Genomic DNA, 17,899 nt, shown 5'->3' with positions numbered 1-17,899 from the left:
GCTCGGCCATGATCGGGAGCTGTACGGGCTATTGTGAATAGCCCGTACAGCAGCCCTTCAGTTCTACTGAACCGAAGGGGTCCTGGGGCCGAAGCTAGCCGACGGATCGGCCGAAGCTACGGCCAGATCCCTCGGCAGCTTCGTGAATAGACCCCATAAAATATATTAGAAATGCATTTCAGAATATAATAGTAAAGTTTTTTTTTTATTTCTCCAGCACATATTTTGCATGAAGAAGTACATTTAACATAATATTCCAGAACATATTCACAGCATATTTCACAATGCATTCCAAAATACATTTTGAAATATATTTATGGCCACAGTAATATATTACTAAATGCATTTATAAAAGCATTTAATATATATATTCTAGAATATATTCACAGCATATTCCACAATGTATTCCTAAATACATTTTAAAATATATTTATGGCCACAGTAATATATTACTAAATGCATTTATAAAAGCATTTAATATATATTCTAGAACTTCTCTTTAACCCCACATCATAGCATGCAATATACTCTAATGCAGTGTCCAGGTGGTACTTGTGGTTGGATTGGCCCCAGAGCCCCTTCAGGAGTACAGGTCAGAGGATCCGTGATGTGCTGGCAGAAGTCCAGATTCCCAATTCTCTGGAGGAGGACAACAAGGTTCAGGATATGAGGTAAGAACTCTAGAAGATTGTTCAACGTTCTACCTCGCTAGAACGTCGAGTAAGTGAGCCTCCCAGGCTTTTATCATTTAGACAGGTGTGTTGGGGGCGGAGTTGTCAGCAGCGGCCCTTCCGAACGTCTCCTAGCAACGGGACGCTTCTGGAGGGCCGGCCTGCTATGCCCTCACTCTCAGGTGTGACGTCTCTGAGGGAGGCGTCTGGAGGGAGGAGCCGAGGACGCAAGCCGGCCGGCCTGTCTCCTAGCAACGAGACGGCGCCGTGGCTGTGCGGGGAGACAGGTCTCGAGTTCCTGACACTTGTTCAGAATATGTAAATACTTTGGTGTGTATTCTCTGGACTCAGGTGCAATTCAAAGTGGATTTAGGGCTCATTCACATGGATATGCACAGCCCTACAGCGTGAATGTGCGTACAGAAACCTGCACCCAGCAAGGACATCTGGTGCATGTAGCATGTAACTTGTGCAGTCACCTGTACAACTCTTGGAATTGTACACCCCATTAACACCCATCATATCATAACAATAAATCTAAATAATAAAGGAACAAACACAACAAAGATTGTGGGAAAACGATAGGCTGTGGACTCTTTATTGGGTTTTAATGAATTTTAACCATGAAATAGGCTTTAACCTCTTTTACTAAACAGAACCACTGTTAATCTTTAACAGACCACCATGCTTATTCATCAAGACTCAAGCAGCAAAAACTTAAACCAACCAAATAACCGTTTACCAACCATTGTCCACCCACAAAGTGGGCGACTTTACCTCATAAAGACTGAGAGTGGGCGGGGAGCAGGTAAAAATATTCAAAAGAAAGGCTGAATATAATCCAGATGTTAGTGCAGCTGCCAGTCCTGAGGTAACTGCTGACACTGTGCAGTGACAGGAGCAACTATAGAGGTGAAAGGTTGCTCTGCTGAATGAAGATCTGCCCGGCAACTGAGGTAATGCTCTTTAGAAACAGCAGACAGCTGGTAACTTAAAAACAAAGCAGAAAGAACCAGTAAAACAGACCCAGAGAGACATGCACATAACTGTCACCTTACACCTTCTTTTGAATATAACTAGAAGTGCATGTGGCTCCATGGTTTCTTACGTATTAATTTAAGGTGAAGCCAACAAGTCCCAGAGGTAGATAAACCTAGAACTCTACCTTACTTTTAAAAAACATGCAGCGGGGATGGTTTCACTGGAAACCCTCGAGAGATCTAGGCGGGATGGGTGCGTAGTCCCATGCACAATTTTTGCCTTTTTCCCACAGGTCCCCTGATAACTGCAGCTGGTCCAAGCTGTAGTGGCTGGGTGCCTGGGCTTTAGCTCAGACAGACATGCTGGGCTGTAAAGTGAAAGCTGCTACGCTAAGTCTGAAAGTGCGTCAAGAGCCAGGTTTTGGACTGCTGCTGTCCAAGGAAGGGTACATTACTTGGAACCATAGACTGTCTTCAACACACAGACTAAGTAAAGCTCAGTTAAACCAAACTTTTGTTTGCTTTACTATCTCACTCATTTACGTTTTGGCTTGATGCCTGTTTCCTTTCTGTTACTTATGCTGGAATAAACAGTTTGCTTTTAAGAAAGTGGAATTCATGCCTCTCCATTAAATCAAATCCCCACACTGTTAAACTGTTTTTTGTTTACTTTGCATTGGTAAAACTCCCCGCATGGTAGAACACAGCTACCCATGCACTTTCTTACAATATCTTGCAAATTATCCTTCTAAAACACTAGAAAAAAATAGTATTCAATTTGGCTCTCATAGCCTTCAATAGGGTTCTTCACTATGTCCGGGTTTGCAGACCTTCTGTTGTGTTCACCAAACCGCCTGCCAACCAAACTTTGCTTGGTTTGATCATCCCTAGTCAGGGGTAAGTAACACTCAGAGCAGGGTCAGGAGTAAGTAATGCAAAGTTCAGAGATCAGTAGTATGTATTACAGAGTGCAGGGGTCAGGAGTAAGTAATGCAGAGTTCAGAGATCAGTAGTATGTATTACAGAGTGCAGGGGTCAGGAGTAAGTAATGCAGAGTTCAGAGATCAGTAGTATGTATTACAGAGTGCAGGGTATATGGGTCAGTATTAATAATTTGCTGGTTTATTTAGTCTTATTATATATCCGCTTTACTAACAGACCATATTAGGAGACAAGACTTGCAGAGGATTGTAACATCAGTTAGTCAGTATATTCGCACTTCTCTTATCTTGTGGTACTTTCTATCTTTCCATCTTAAAAGGTATTTATCCACACTTCCTGTTCTTCACCACATGACCAAACTGCCAGTTCTATGACCGTACCCATGGCTTGCTTCTATTTTTACAGTTTGTATATAAACCCTGCCTGTGAAACAATAAATTGAACGTGTCTAGACAATCTCTAGTGTTTGTTTGAATATGTTCCTGCATCCGTCCTAACGAATCTTCCTGTGAAGTTTGGTTAAGGAGTCTTGGTTAACCCTTTCACAGGGGTCAGGAGTAAGTAATGTAGAATTACAGATATCAGTAGTATGTATTACAGAGTGCAGGGGTCAGGAGTAAGTAATGTAGAGTTCAGAGATCAGTGGTATTGCAGAGTGCAGGGATCAGGAGTAAATAATGCAGAGTTCAGAGATCAGTAGTATGTAATACAGAAAACTGTAAAATACTTTATCAAGGTGGATCATCTTAAAGGGACTGACAACTTATTTTTTTTCTTTTAGAGTAGAGTACAGAGGTAGAAAACCTTGGCACTCTTAGCTGTTTTGGAACCACAAGTCCCATGAGGCATTGCAAGGCATGACTCCCAGAAGGAAAAGTGTGATGGAATTTGTTGTTTTAGTACAGCTGGAGTACCAAGGTGTCAGGGTTTATTACCCTTCCTTGTCCAGTTGCTTGCAGCATGGCTTGTGCAGTGTTTCTGACACTGTTTGTTCCTCTTTGACACCCTCTTATGATCAATTCCGTTACCTTCATCATTCTACAATAAAACTCTTGGAAAATCCCTGTCTCAGAGTGATAATGCAAATGCCAACTCACTATTTAACCATCAGCTTGTCCATTGAGTCTCTGCCTTTGCATGGGTTCTGATCTATCAAGTGCTCTGCAGTTGTTCCTGTTCTCTGTGTATGACCCTGGCTCTGGCTGACTGATCTCCTGGTTCCTGACTCCGGCTATTGTTTCTGTTTATCCTGTTCTCAGTGTTCCCTGACCTGGTGCGGCTTACTACCCGCTTTGGCATCTGACCTCTGGCTTGGCGCTGACGAAGTCCTGGACTTTCTCCATTGTTTATTGCCATTTATGTTTATTGTAGTTTTCAAGAAACTCCTTTTACTTTTTTGAATCTGCACTTTAAGTTTCTGTCTGGTTTCTTGGTTTCCTAACACAAGATTGCCTACCCCAGATGTATCTTTAGAAAGACAGTACATTAGTTACTACTTTGTTGCTTTGGAGAGGAATCTGTTTACTGCACTGTTGCAATGCTCAGGCCCCAACACACCTGTGAGCTCACCAGTGGACAAGTGTGGGACTCATATTATACTTAGCATAGCTAAGTAAGGGAAAGTGAACTGCTAGATCACATTTGTTGATGTTCTAATGCTAATACAGTGATTCCACTTTGATTATTAAACGTGTTGCTCTGTTTGTATTAACCATTTTTTAATAAGCTTTAGCATGCAGCCACTGCAGGGTAAAGTTGCCTGTGTCATGAGATATTGATGGCTACACCAGATTCCAATGAGAGCTGTTCCCGCATACTTATTAGGACCAACAACTACAGATGCGCTTAATGAGGAGGAGCCTATGACTTCCCTCAGCTTTTCAGGCTCTGTTCTGAGGTCTAAAAAGTGGAAGCTAGGGCCAGAAGCTGGTTACCTACCCATCAGATGGCCACAATTGACTAGAAGATTGCAATCAACCTGTTGTTAACCCCCTCTGTACACTGTCAAATAACCCTTACAACAACCCCCTTGTGGACTGTGTCTTTAAGATATTGATTTGTAAATTATGATTAATTTCCAATATGATATGAGTAAATTATATGAGAACGGTAAAGGCCCATTCATACTTGATCACAATGCACCACGGCGCACACATGTTGGTATGTTCAGGCTTGCTGCATTAGCCAGCTCATTAAAAATGATTTGGCTATTATACATGTCAGTGCATAAAAAGTTAGTGCACACTGCATTTATGTAGCACAACTAAATGCACACATTGTTTGTGGTACACTGTGATGCATTGCATTTTAGGTGGATTTAGGTAATGCATTGGTGTCTAAAATTTGCAACTACCACCATTTTATTCTATAGGGTCTTGGCATTCAGAAAATATATAATGTTGGGGGGTTTTAAGTAATTTTCAGGCCTAAAATGTTGAATATAACATGGGTACAAAAAATGAAAAAAAGGCCTCAGTCATGAAGGGGTTAAAATGAATGACTCTGCAATGCACTAACACAAGCACACTGCATTGCTGCATGTTGCAGTAACATGTACAGTTTACCGTGCATTACCATAACTAGCTGGTGTGAATGGGCCCTTGCAAAAAAAGTAGCACTCATTTTAAAAACTCCATTTTGTTTTACCGATTAGTACCCCTGTGAACTTTGATTGTTACATTCAAATAATTATGACCTGCAAGTCTGTTAGATCCTTTTGAAACCATATCTTCAAGCTAGTGTCAGAACTTGCTGGGAGCACAATAGTCTCTGTGACAGCCTTAGCCTTGTTACATTTATCCATAGAGGTTCTCCGGCTCCGAGCTAGAACAATCATCTTACATCTCTTCGTAGCAGCTAAGACGCTGATCGCCCAACATTGGAGAGACCCTTCCCCATCAAATTACAATGATGCCAATCGTAGGCTGAACCTCCAATGTGCCTATGAACATATGTTTGCTTTAAAAAGTGGTACATTTAAATCCTTCCTTACAGCATGGGAGTGCTGGTTTAAACACCCTATGTATAAAACTATAAAACCTGAAGATTCTGAATATTTTCATGTAAATCGTGCACACTATTCTTTCTGTACCTGTAATCATAACTGTTTTTTCTTTTGGTTGCTTGTTATTTATTGTTTGCTGTCTTTTTTGACAAGAAACCTAATAAAATAATTGAAACAGAAAATAATTATGACATGTGAACTTTGATTGCTGATAGTCAAGACTTTTAAAAATGTAGACCAGAGTCAAATAAATCCATTACCAGAGAAGAGAATAAGGAAGTGACATAAAAGATTTAAATGATAAAACAGTAATAGAGATAAGGATCTTTATTTCAGTCATGTGACAGTAATAAATCTATCATATACACATAATGTATATGTTGAAATGTTCTTGTTGAGTTTGTTTTATAGATGAAACCACTCGGTGTGCAATGTGAAGATTGCGGAAAAAAATACCTTAAGATTAACCAAACCGAAAAACCTGAGGCAAGACATTTTAATGATACTGGGCACCCCACGTCAGTTAAAATCATAAAAACGAATAGTTTATAGGCAGGGCTTGAAAAATGCACTCGTCCGCTCGTCTGTGATGAGAGGATGCCAGTGCTGGACGAGTAGCTTCCCGACCGGCCGTTGTAATTAAACGGAAGGCCGGGAGCTTTACATTCATTTTGTATTAGCAGCAGCCAGTAGCTAGGGAGTTTTTTTTTTACTATAATTTACAGGGCTTTAAAAATAACTTGTCCCCTCGTCACGCCGGTGCCGGACAAGTGACAACCCCCGCCGGTTTAAATAGTAACCAGGGCGCGCTGTGCAAGGGTTAATCATTTTTTTTTTTTACTGTAGTTCTTTAAAGCACCTCTTTATTGCAGTAAAAATGCTCTTCCAGCCCTTGCACTGCAGCGCCTTGTACTATCAGAGCTTAGTAACAGCCACAACCCTCAGCATCATCACACAGACACATATTGAGGAGCATGGGAGGGGGCATATCTGGTCATCTCAGTTACATTACCAAGAGCAATAGATTTTACTCTTGTGCCTTTTAAAAGCAATAATGCCATGAAGAACTGGCCCTTCCTCTTTCAATGTGAGTGCTGCTGTACAAGGGACAACAGGAAGTTACAATAAGAACAGAATACATACTGTCCATTGAGATTATTGCTGGTGGGAAGGTTTGGCATCTATGGGCAGGGCTTGAAAAATCCACTCGTCTGTGAGAAGAGGACGGTGGAGCCCGACGAGCAGCTTCCCGGCCGGCCGTTGTAATTACACGGCCGGCCGGGAGCTTTACAGTCAAGCGATGGAGCGTCTCTAGAGACACCCGATCGCTTGTATTACCTGCAGCTGTCACTGCCGTTACCGGTCCCGGGATCCGCTGTGCCCGATGGGGCCCTGGACCGGCACGGCTTTGTGACAGGAGATCGAAGGGAGTTCAGTATACAAACTCCCTTTGATCTCCTCTCAGTCTCCTCTCAGTGTCACTCTCCAGCTACAGAAGCTGGTACTTTTTTCATTATATAGTAAAAAAAAATAACCCCCCGTTTGGTCACAAAAGAAAGCTCTATCTGTCCCCAAAAAATGTTAACATAAATTGCAAGGCTATAGTCTGGTCATGCTGACTGGTGTCATTTTTGACTGACTGGTAAGACACCGTCAAATTTTTCAAGCCCTGTTAATAGGTTTATATTTCTTTGTGTACTTTGTTATAAAGATAAAACCACCCAGCAGGTAAAAGAGAGGGATGAAAGACATAAATATGTCATTGAAATAATTGTAATACTCTGCAGCTGTTGGGTTTAAATTTGAACTATGACTTTTATTTATCTTTGTAAAGTTCTTATGTGTAATTAATGTTTTTCAGTTGTTTGTTTCTTTTTTTTTTTAGATGGATTGTCACAGTTGAACTTTTTTGGATATAAAGTCTCTTCTCTCATTACATGTAAACTTGCAGCTGTTACTAGCATCACACATGTGCAGCCAAATTCAGTATGCACACTTGTTAATTTGTAACCATATAACATTTTGTGAATGGAAGTTTATCAACATCAATCTATAATGTGTATAATACTTTTTTCCTTCTTTCCTTTATTTCCTACTGAAGCCAGAGACTGCCAGCAAACTACCAGGTTCAGATGAAGGCCAACAGTTTCAGCCTACATATTTTTCACATCTCATTTAGCATGGACAGCAATGGACACAGTTCAGACGAGCTTATACTTAAAGTGACATTAAACCCTCAGATTTTTTTAACATAAAACAATACTGTAATGTGTGCCTTACTGTAATCCACGGTTGTTTCCCTTCTCTTTGCTGCTCTTCCTTTTAAATCCTCATGTTTTCTCATGCTTGGGAAGAACTTCCCTTTTCAGCTCAGGGCCTCTTCCTGTAGTGCTGGCTCAGGTTTCAAGCCTATACAAACGTATACACAGACACCGTGTATCCATTCCGGAGAATGGCAGTCTGCTGCAAAAACAGAAGTTCTGCAGAGCATGAGAACAGATACAGATTTAAAAGGAAGAGCAGCAAAGAGAAGGGAAACAACCATGGATTACAGTAAGGCACACATTACACTATTGTTTTATGTTAAAAAATCTGAGGGTTTAATGTCACTTTAAGTCAGACAGGTTTATACATTACCATACAAGTCTATGGGGATGCAAATCCTGCTTAGGTCAAATGCAGGTGAGAAGAAATCGCATTCACCTTTCAATGAATTGTGAATGATCTCAGCCTTAAATCAGCCCTAAATATGTGCTCAGTACCATGTATCACATAAAGGCAAGTTCATCATGTAAGCTTATATTTCTTCTGCATAGGGATGACCTTCAGCTACAGGATGACCCTGAGTTTAACCCAAACCCAAGTCATTTGCAGTTCAAGAAAATTAAGAACTAATGCGCCTATCAATGTCTATAGCAACCAATTACCAACAATGCATTTTCTGGCCTCTGAACTGATATCAGATGGCTTTGAAGGGCCAATCATGGGGGTTTTCATATGTGGCAGCCCCCTGCCTATAAATTCAGTCAAGCTTTTGTTCAGGGCGTGTTGGAGAAGGCATGCATACCTACCACCTTTCTGGGAAAGAGGGGACACCTTTCAGCACAATGTATTTAAGCAATGGACACACCCCCTGCCACGGCTGCAGTTATTCGGACAATTAAGTATTTGTATGAAAAATAATTGTTTAAACACAGAATCGTTTTTTCCCCTTTCCTTTTTACTGGATTTTTAAAATAGCAAACATGATAATAAAAGTGACACTTAACTCATGAGTTAAACCTTAAAAATAAATTCATGTACCTTAACAATTAACAAAAATGTATCTTATTTGTGTATCACTTGGCTCAAATCATCTCTGAATTGGTGCTAACACTGTCCTTCCTTTTGGAGGGGGGCTACTTTTCCCTTGTGTGTGTTGTAAAATATCCACTGCTGCAAGCTGGCTCCTGTGATGGACTACAATCCCAATATAAATTAGTAAACTAAACATGAGATTGTAGTCCATCATGGAAGCAAGCTTGGTGTGGTGGGTACTTTACAACACACACAGGGAACATAGGGGAACAAAAGTAGCCGACAATCTCACCACAAATTAGTAAACTAAACATGAGATTGTTGTGCATTGCTCTTCGTTGTAATATGCTACATTGCATTGAAATGTATGCCTGCATCATTTAATCACAACACACACCAATGCAGTGCACAAGCGGCACTACAAACCAGATGTTGCCACAATAAATAAGTGTGAGACCAACGTCCACATTTTTAGCATAGGTTGCTTATTTACAATTTTGCGTTCCTTCATGTTTTTACCGTTTTGCAAAAAGACACAATTGAAAATGTACACACGTTTGTTATTTATTTACTCAACACAGTTTTTTATGTTTTAGATTTAGTAGGAATCTTGTTTTTTTGTGTTCGTTAATAATGATTTAGTGTATATTTATCGAAAATATTGGTTTGATAAACATTTGCGGGACCTTCAAAATGAATGGCAGCATCTTTTTGTTTTACTGGCCCTGTGCTTTCAGAAAATGAATGGTTTGGGGGTCTTTTACAAACTGTGAAATCTGCTGTGGAAAATTAAAAGATAAAGTGAAAAATTCCAAAAATGGACTGGCCAGCATAGGTCAAAAGCAGGGCCTAGCAGTCAGCGAAAGGGTAAAAGGCACAGTAAAGATTCCATTCATACGGAAGAGTTCTGGGGCCATGCTAAAAAAAATATGAAACATAATTCTATGTTTAAAAGGCAGAATTCTGAGTTTGAAACTCTGAATTTTAAAAACAGGATTCTGAGATTAAAAATAAGAATTCTCAGAGTAAAAGTCAGAACTCTGATTTTTAATCTAAGAATTCTGACCTAATCTCAGAATTCTGTTTTTAAAATTCTGTCTTTCAAACACAGAATTCTGACATTTAAACACAGAATTCTAACTTTTAAACACAGAATTATGTTTCATATTTTTTTTAGCATGGCCCAGAACTCTTCCGTACATTATGAAGCATAGGTAACTTGGATATTTGTAAGGACACATTCTCACAGGGACTTAAGCTGCATTCTGGGATTCCTAGGGCAAGAAACTATGAATTATTGGGGTAGTAATCCCACATGTCCCTGTTCAGATGTTGCTACTTTGCCTATTCAAGTTAATGATAGTGTGCCAGCGACCACCTCCATCATGCTTAGAAATGTGAAATAAATTATATCCTACTCCTTTGATTTTCCTCACTATGGTCGAAAACGATGCCGATTAGACCCCCACTAACCATTAGAAAGTCAAACATGTATTCTGAAAATGAAAATTTTTGCACAAACTTCTACTGGTGTATTGACAGCTCTGGAGTTCAGGGCTTCAGATAACAAAAGCAAATAGGTTTCTTACTTTCAATAGTTCTTTATTAAAGTCAAGTGAAGCATACATAACAAAATGCATATAACATAACCAACTTAAAGGTGTGGACAACGTCAACCAGTCAGAAGTAACATTCAGGATACAGTATGCTTTACAATGGAGAATATCACAATATAATTTCTATTTACAGGGAGGTTAGGAGGAAGGGAAGGATGACAAAACAAGTGGAAAGAGAGGAGGAGAGGAAGGAGGGAAGACAAGGTATGGACCAGTTATGCATCAGGAAATAATAGAGATCAGACAATGCAGCATGGATGTACAATCCATTTTCTCCAAGCTGAGAGGAATATAGGATATGAGTAATTTTTCATAGCAAACATCTTTTCATAGGAATATTGGGTGTTAACTAATGAAATCAGGTCAATGATGTTAGGAGGAGTTGTTTGTAACCATCTACGGGTAATCAACAATTTAGCTGCATAGAGAATATGCACAATAGTGTGAGTTGCCAGTGGGAAACTATCAATATTAAAATGCAGTAGGGCGAGTTCTGGGGATGGAGAGAGAAATAATACAGAAGACTCCATTCCAGAACACACATAGGGACCTTCAGTGCCAAAAGATGTGATAAATTGAACCAATGCAGCCGCACAGTCTCCAGCAAAGTGGTGAATTGGAGGCAGAGAATGTGGATAATTTGTAAGGGGTATGATTAGTTAGTGGTATCGGATGCGAAGTCAGGAGATGTGACACCTGTAGATATCGGTATGTTTCACGTTTGGGGAGGTTATATTGCTCGCACAGGGTAGGCATAGATTTAAGCGTATTCTGAATATAAAGGTCTTGTATGAAATAAATCCCGGATTTTCTCCAGTGTCTCAGATTCAGGTGGGGGATGCAGCGTTCTAAAAAATCTAGTGGAGTGGGAAATGTGTGGACGGATTTGGTACATGGGAAGGAGGTAGGTAAGGTTTTCCACGTTGTGAGTGTGGATTGTATAGTCGGAAAGGGCGAGGAAAGAAGGATTGGAGTCACGTTAAGCGACAGTAGGAGGTTCACAGCAGAGGTACAAGACAGTAGGGAAAGTTCCATTTGAGCCCACAGTTTGTCTTGTGTATTTTGGCACCAGTGTTGAACTTGGGCTACGATTGTAGCTGCGTGGTACTTAGCGAGGCTAGGAAGGGCGAGCCCTCCCATGGATTTATGTTTATAGAGGATTTGTGCCGAACATCAAGGTTACTTATTATGCCATACGAAACAGAGGATTAGTTTTTGCATGTGGGTAAAAAAGAGGTGGGTGGAATTATGGGAAGAGTTCGAAAGATATAGAGTATTTTGGGAAGGATTAACATTTTAAATGCTGCTACTCTACCGCATACTGTAATGTAAAATTTGGAGAGGGAGACCAGGTCTTGAGGTATGGTTTGGAAAAGCGGTGTGTAGTTGTAGTCATATAGTTTCATTGATGAGGCTGGAAGTTGAATGCCAAGATAAGTGATGGATGATTTAAACCAAGCATAGGGGTAAGCTGCTTGTAAAGTTAGTTGTAGAGAGTGGGAAATATTGAGGCCTAGTACGTGAGATTTTGTGTTGTTGACCTCGTAATATGAGACTTCGCTAAATCGGTCTAGAAGGTGTCTTACAATGGGGAGGGATGTTAGTGGGCGAGAGAGTATAAGGACTACATCATCTGCAAATAGACCTATTTTATTGGTTGTGGGGCCTACGTTAATGCTATGAATGTGGGGATGTGAACGAATTAGAGTTGCGAGAGGTTCCATTACTAGAACAAATATGATAGGGGAAAGTGGGCAACCCTGGCGAGTGCCGTTGGCAATTAGAAATTCATCGGAGAGGAGTCCGGAAGTGAGTACCTTTGTGTTAGGCGTGGAATATAAAGCCAAGATAGCGTTCAGTATGGGGCCTATAAAGCCAAACTTCAATAATACTGCTTTCAGGAAGTCCCAATTAATTCTGTCGAATGCCTTTTCGGCATCCAGGGAGAGAAAGAGGGAGTGTTCTTATTGAGTTCCACGTGTCTTAAGATATTTAATAGGCGTCTTGTGCCGTCCGGGGCCTGACGTCCATGCACAAAGCCTACTTGATCGGGTTTTATCAGTAGAGGGAGGATGTGTAGAAGTCTTCTAGACAGTATCTTCGCATAGATTTTGACGTCAGTGTTCAGTAATTAAATTGGTCTGTGATTACAAGGGGAGGAGTGATCTTTGTCGGGTTTAGGGATGGTCACTATAATACCTTGAAGCATTTCTTTCGGGAAAGTACCCAAAGACATGGTCCGATTGTAAATCTCACAGAGGTGAGGAGCAATAATGTGTTTAAAGTTTTTATAGTATTCATTAGGGTAACCGTCAGGTCCCGGAGATTTATTGGAGGGTAGAGAATCAATGGCTAGGATAATTTCATGAGTGGTAACGGGAGCGGATAGATCAGACACTTGCTCCTTCGTGAGATTGGGAAGATTGACAGAGCTAAGGAATGTGTTAATTTGAGTGGCATTGGGCTGGTGAGTAGTGGGGTTATCTCGGAGGTTATACAGCGGGTGGTAGTATTGTTTAAAGATGTCAGTCATCTGTTAAGGGTGGGTGGTTTTCGTCCCTGTGACCGGATCAGTGAGGTGAGAGAGCCTGGAATTATGTGATCGGGCTTTGAGCCTCATAGCTAGAAAAGAGCCTGCTTTATTGTCAAGGGCATAGGAGTCAGCTTTAATGCGTTTTAAGGAGTACTCATATTTATGGAGGAGGAGTAGTCTCAGTTTCTGTCTTAGTGGATAGGCTATGAGAAGGAGATTGTTTATTAAGCTCATCTATACTAGTAATGGAAAGCAGTAGTTGTGCGATTTGGGAAGAGCGTTTTTTTAAAAATAGGAACTTAGAAAAGTAGAGCTGGGCTGGAGATGGTCCTCGACACTAAGCGTTATCGAAGCATGATCAGACCAAGAGATAGTTTCAATAGTAGAGGAGATCAATGATTGAAGCGAAGTGGTATCTGTTAAAAACATATGTATCCTTGAATGATGAGCATGGGAGAAAAAGGTGTATTCCCTTTCGCTACCATGTTGACATCTCCATATGTCGAGCAGGCCATGGCGGTGGAAAAGCTTACCAATGGAGCAATGAGAGCGGCTATTCACTGTGGTCGAGTCCAGGTGAGGATCAGTGATCGCATTGAAGTCCCCTCCAATAAGTAAAATACCTTGATGCTGTTTGTCACAAATTTGGCCTGTCCCACATTTGGAGAATATAGATTAGCAATAGTACAAAGCACGTTATTTATGGTACATACGAGAATGATGTATCTACCCATTGGGTCTGAGACGCAGTTATATACTTGGAAGGATACAGAAGAGTTGATTGCAATAAGGACTCCTGCTTTCTTCTTTTCTAAGGAAGATAAGAAAACATGTGGAAAGTCTATAAAGTGAAGCTGAGGCGTTTTGGACGTAGAAAAATGGGTTTCCTGGACCAGGAGAATATCAGTCTGGAGCGATTTTGCCTCTCAGAGGAGGTTGGAGCGTTTGTAAGGACTGTTCAGTCCTTTAGCATAGATGGAAGTTATTCGAAAAGGCATGGTTCAGAAGTAGACGATGAGGGTATGCAGGAAGTCTAGTGCATAGGTGCGGTATTGATGAAATCCAGAGCAGGAGAGTGTGGAAGGTAGTTCATCTCAGATGTGGTGGAAGCAGCAGGCAGCTTGGTTGAGTATGTAGAGGAAGCGTAGATAGAGGGCATAACTGATGATGCTAAAAGTACAAAAATCATGAAGAAGTGGACAAGTGCATTTTTACAGCATCATTTGCACATCTCCTACCTGGGGAACCACACAGTGCTGCTTACATCGCTTTCGCCACCCAAAAGACCCTTCGGACCCCAGAGGAGACCCCACACTGCCCCCCTGAGACCTTCGGGCTATCAGGCCACCACCCTGCAGCAACACAGAGTATGTAGCTTCATATTATTCTGCATTGCTGTATAATGTATTGCTGGGATTTGTAGTCCTCTATAGCTGATGGTATTCTGCATTGCTGTATAATGTATTGCTTGGAATTGTAGTTCTCTGTAGCTGATGGAATTCTGCATTGCTGTACAATGTATTGCTGAGATTTGTATTCCCCTATAGCTGGTGGTATTACTTTGCATTGCTATATATTGTGCTGAGATTTGTAGTCCCTCTACAGCTTGGAGTTAGTGGCAGAACTACCAGGGTCGCAGCAGTCATACACGCGCACAGCACTGACAGGCATCCCTCCACTACCAGTGTTCTATAATTTTCCTCAACCCATTAATGTCTCTACTGCGTCACTTCCAGGTGCGCATGTCATGAAGAAAGGCGGTCATGAAAACATCTGATTCGGATGACTCGGCCCACTGGAAGTGACACAGTCGAGAAAATGTATAGGATCGAGAAAAATTATAGAACACTGACTTTGACACTGTCCGGCCCCTCCCACAGCGTACAGCCCAGAAGCATGGACAGCCAGCGGCGGCCTACAGTGGGTGAAAGTGCCTAAGCAGCGGACATGGAGCGGAGTAAGGTCAGAACCAGGTATGGAGCCCAGTATTGTAATAAATTGATGGAGCTGTTGAGAAGATATCGATTCTGGAATCCCTCTAAATTTAATATTATTCCTGCGGGAACGGTCTTCCAGATCAGCAATTTGCGTTGTGGCCAGAGGAAAGCTCTCCCATTCTATTTTCAACATGGGAGACTCTGTGTTGTACATTTTTTTAAGTGTCAAACAGGGTCCTTCACTGTTGCTGTAATTGTCGCTGATCGGGCTGGAGTGGCAGAGCTCCGTTATTAAGCGGCCATCTCGATTGCCGGCCAGACACGCCCCCTGCTCCAGATTTTGTCTAGTTTAGATAAATTCCCCTCTACAGGCAGTCCCCGGGTTACGGACGTCCAACTTCCGGACAATCTGTACTTACGAACGGGGTCCACAGTTCTCATAAATGTACGGGCAGCCGCCGGTACATTTAGGGGAACTGTGGCTTCAGCGGCCTGTGTCCCCACTGCTCTCCACGCCTGTGTTGGCGGAGGCAGTGGGGACACAGACCACAGCATTCTGCCGCTGATGTCACGGCCTCCTCTTCTGCCAATCCGTCGGTTTCCCCGGTCCGGACGATCATCTGCTCGCTGCCCAGGTCCGGCTGCTCCTTCGCTGTCCCGCCCCCCGGCCTCCTCTTCACTGCAGGCTGGGAGCTATACCCAACCTGCTATTGGATATTGTCAAATGCAATATCCAATAGCAAGCTGGCTATTGTACCCGCCCACTGCTTCCTGTCAATCAGCACTGGGGGACCTGATAGAGAACGTTCTCCATCAGGCCCCTCCTCTGCTGATTGACAGTAGGCAGTGGGCAGATGCAATAGAAAGATGCAGTAGAACCGGAGGGGTGCTGTACGGGCTATTCACTATAGCTCCCGAACGTGGCCGAGCGGCTCAGTTGAGCCGAACGCATATGCCTCTGCTGAATGGCGAAGCTGGCCGAGCGGCCGGCCATTGGCCGACCGACAGCCTGTTTCCGACAGCTGGGCGGTGCCAGCCGTGATGTTATGGCTGGCTCCGGCCACTTGCAGAGAGATCAGCGTCCCTCGTTACCTGCTAACCGGAGCCGTGTCAGAATAGAAAAAAAAACAAAACATTTTTGCCCATTGGAATGCATTGCTAGCTTCCTATTGGCTATTTCAATTTGCAATAACCAACAGTAAACTAGCATTGTACCCGCCCTCTGCTGCAGTTCTCCATCAGGTCCATCTGCAAAGGGCAGAATAAAGAAAAAAAAAAGAAAAAGCAGTGTTTCTCTCCTGGGTGGCCGGGAGCGGGAGGCTCCCAAAGCGCCCGGGAGAGTTTTTTTTTTCTATTTTTTTTTTTACGGCAGCAGAGGCATCTGCTCGGTCCCTCGGAGGGAGCAGAACAGCAGAACAGCTGAGCTGAGCTCGGCGGCATTCGGCTATTCACTCACAGCTGTTCGGCATCTATAGGAATAGGCCGAACAGCAGTGCATGGCCCTAAAAGCATGTTCGGCCGACCCGAAGCCATGCTAAGCAAGCCGATGTACAGCTGATTTCAGCCAATATACAGCTTAAATCACAGTGTTCGGCTCACTTCACTTCAGGTCGGTCATTCACTCGGCTGCCTACAGCAGCTTAGTGAATAGACCCCTTAAAAAATGTACCTGTTCCGACTTACATACAAATTTAACTTAAGTACAACCTAAAGTCCCTTACTTGTATGTAACCCGGTGACCGCCTGTATATCTATATGTGTGAATAAACTGCATATGTGGTAGTTATACATTTTATCTCGGACACTGACATACCTTTTAATAAGTTCCAAAATGGTGCTATGTCAGAAACAGTACTGCTTTTGAAGACTTTGTTAAAGAAAAACTATGAGGTAAGTGATTTCCACTCATACTCAAAGTTAGAGCTCACCTGTGACAAATAAGCTATCACACGTCTGCTCCATAAATCGGCAAGTGAGCAGTAACATGCCGCCGGTCCGGTCACTTCCAGATCGTCTTCCTGCAGTGAGCGGTAACTGTCAGTCACCGCTCCCTTCAGGGATTCCCCCCTTCCCTCTCTGATCCTCCAGCGCTGAGTGGAGGAACGAGCGGGGGAGGGGCGGGCACAGCTGGCTCTGCCTTTAGATAGGTAGAGCCCGCTGTCACTCACGCAGCTGTGTGGATCTCGGCAGCATTGTCTGTATCAGTCCCAGCTGTGGCGCTCTCAGTATATCACAGGCAATAGCCCGCTATATACTGAGCTTTGGGTCACGGGAGGAGGATAGTATATTTCCTCCCATGATCCTTAAGATAACTATGGGGAAAAACACTTACCCCATAGTTCTCTTTTAGTGTTGTTTAATGGTCTGTCAGGACTGTGAATTGCATAGTTAGGGATCAGACGAGCAGACTTTATATTCTCTTGTATTGTGAATATTATTATTTTTTAAATATTAAAGTCAAGATTTCAAGTTATTTTAAAAGCTGATGAAATCACTTACAATGGATGCAGCTTCTGGGTTTAAAAAGGTTTTTTTTTTCTCCAAAGTCAGTTGGTCCCCTGATTACTGGTCCTGATATCCTGTTTTAGGGTGGCTCCTTTCCCTTGCAGGGTCCTATGAAGCCACTCTTGTGTGTGCTAGTAAGCTGTGTGTGTCTCCACAAACACACAGGCACAGCAAAGCAAGTCACTCCCCTTCTTCTTGATTCCCTCTCCTCTCCCTTCCCTTCTCCCTCCTCCCATCTCCAAACTAGTAGATGGAGATTGATCTGTTCTTTGTGATCTCGCATAGGACAGGAAATTGGATCCCACTGAGAGTTGCAGCTGTTTGAAAACATGATGACTGTACGTTCTTGGGCACATATTTAAAGAAATGCTTTGCTGGGCAATTTATATTTGTTTGATCTGGATTCATTATTGA

Source organism: Nanorana parkeri, unplaced genomic scaffold (genome assembly GCF_000935625.1).
Source record: "Nanorana parkeri isolate BGI_ZX_2015 unplaced genomic scaffold, ASM93562v1 scaffold1698, whole genome shotgun sequence".
Lineage (NCBI taxonomy): Eukaryota > Metazoa > Chordata > Amphibia > Anura > Dicroglossidae > Nanorana > Nanorana parkeri.
This window is presented reverse-complemented; position numbering follows the sequence as displayed.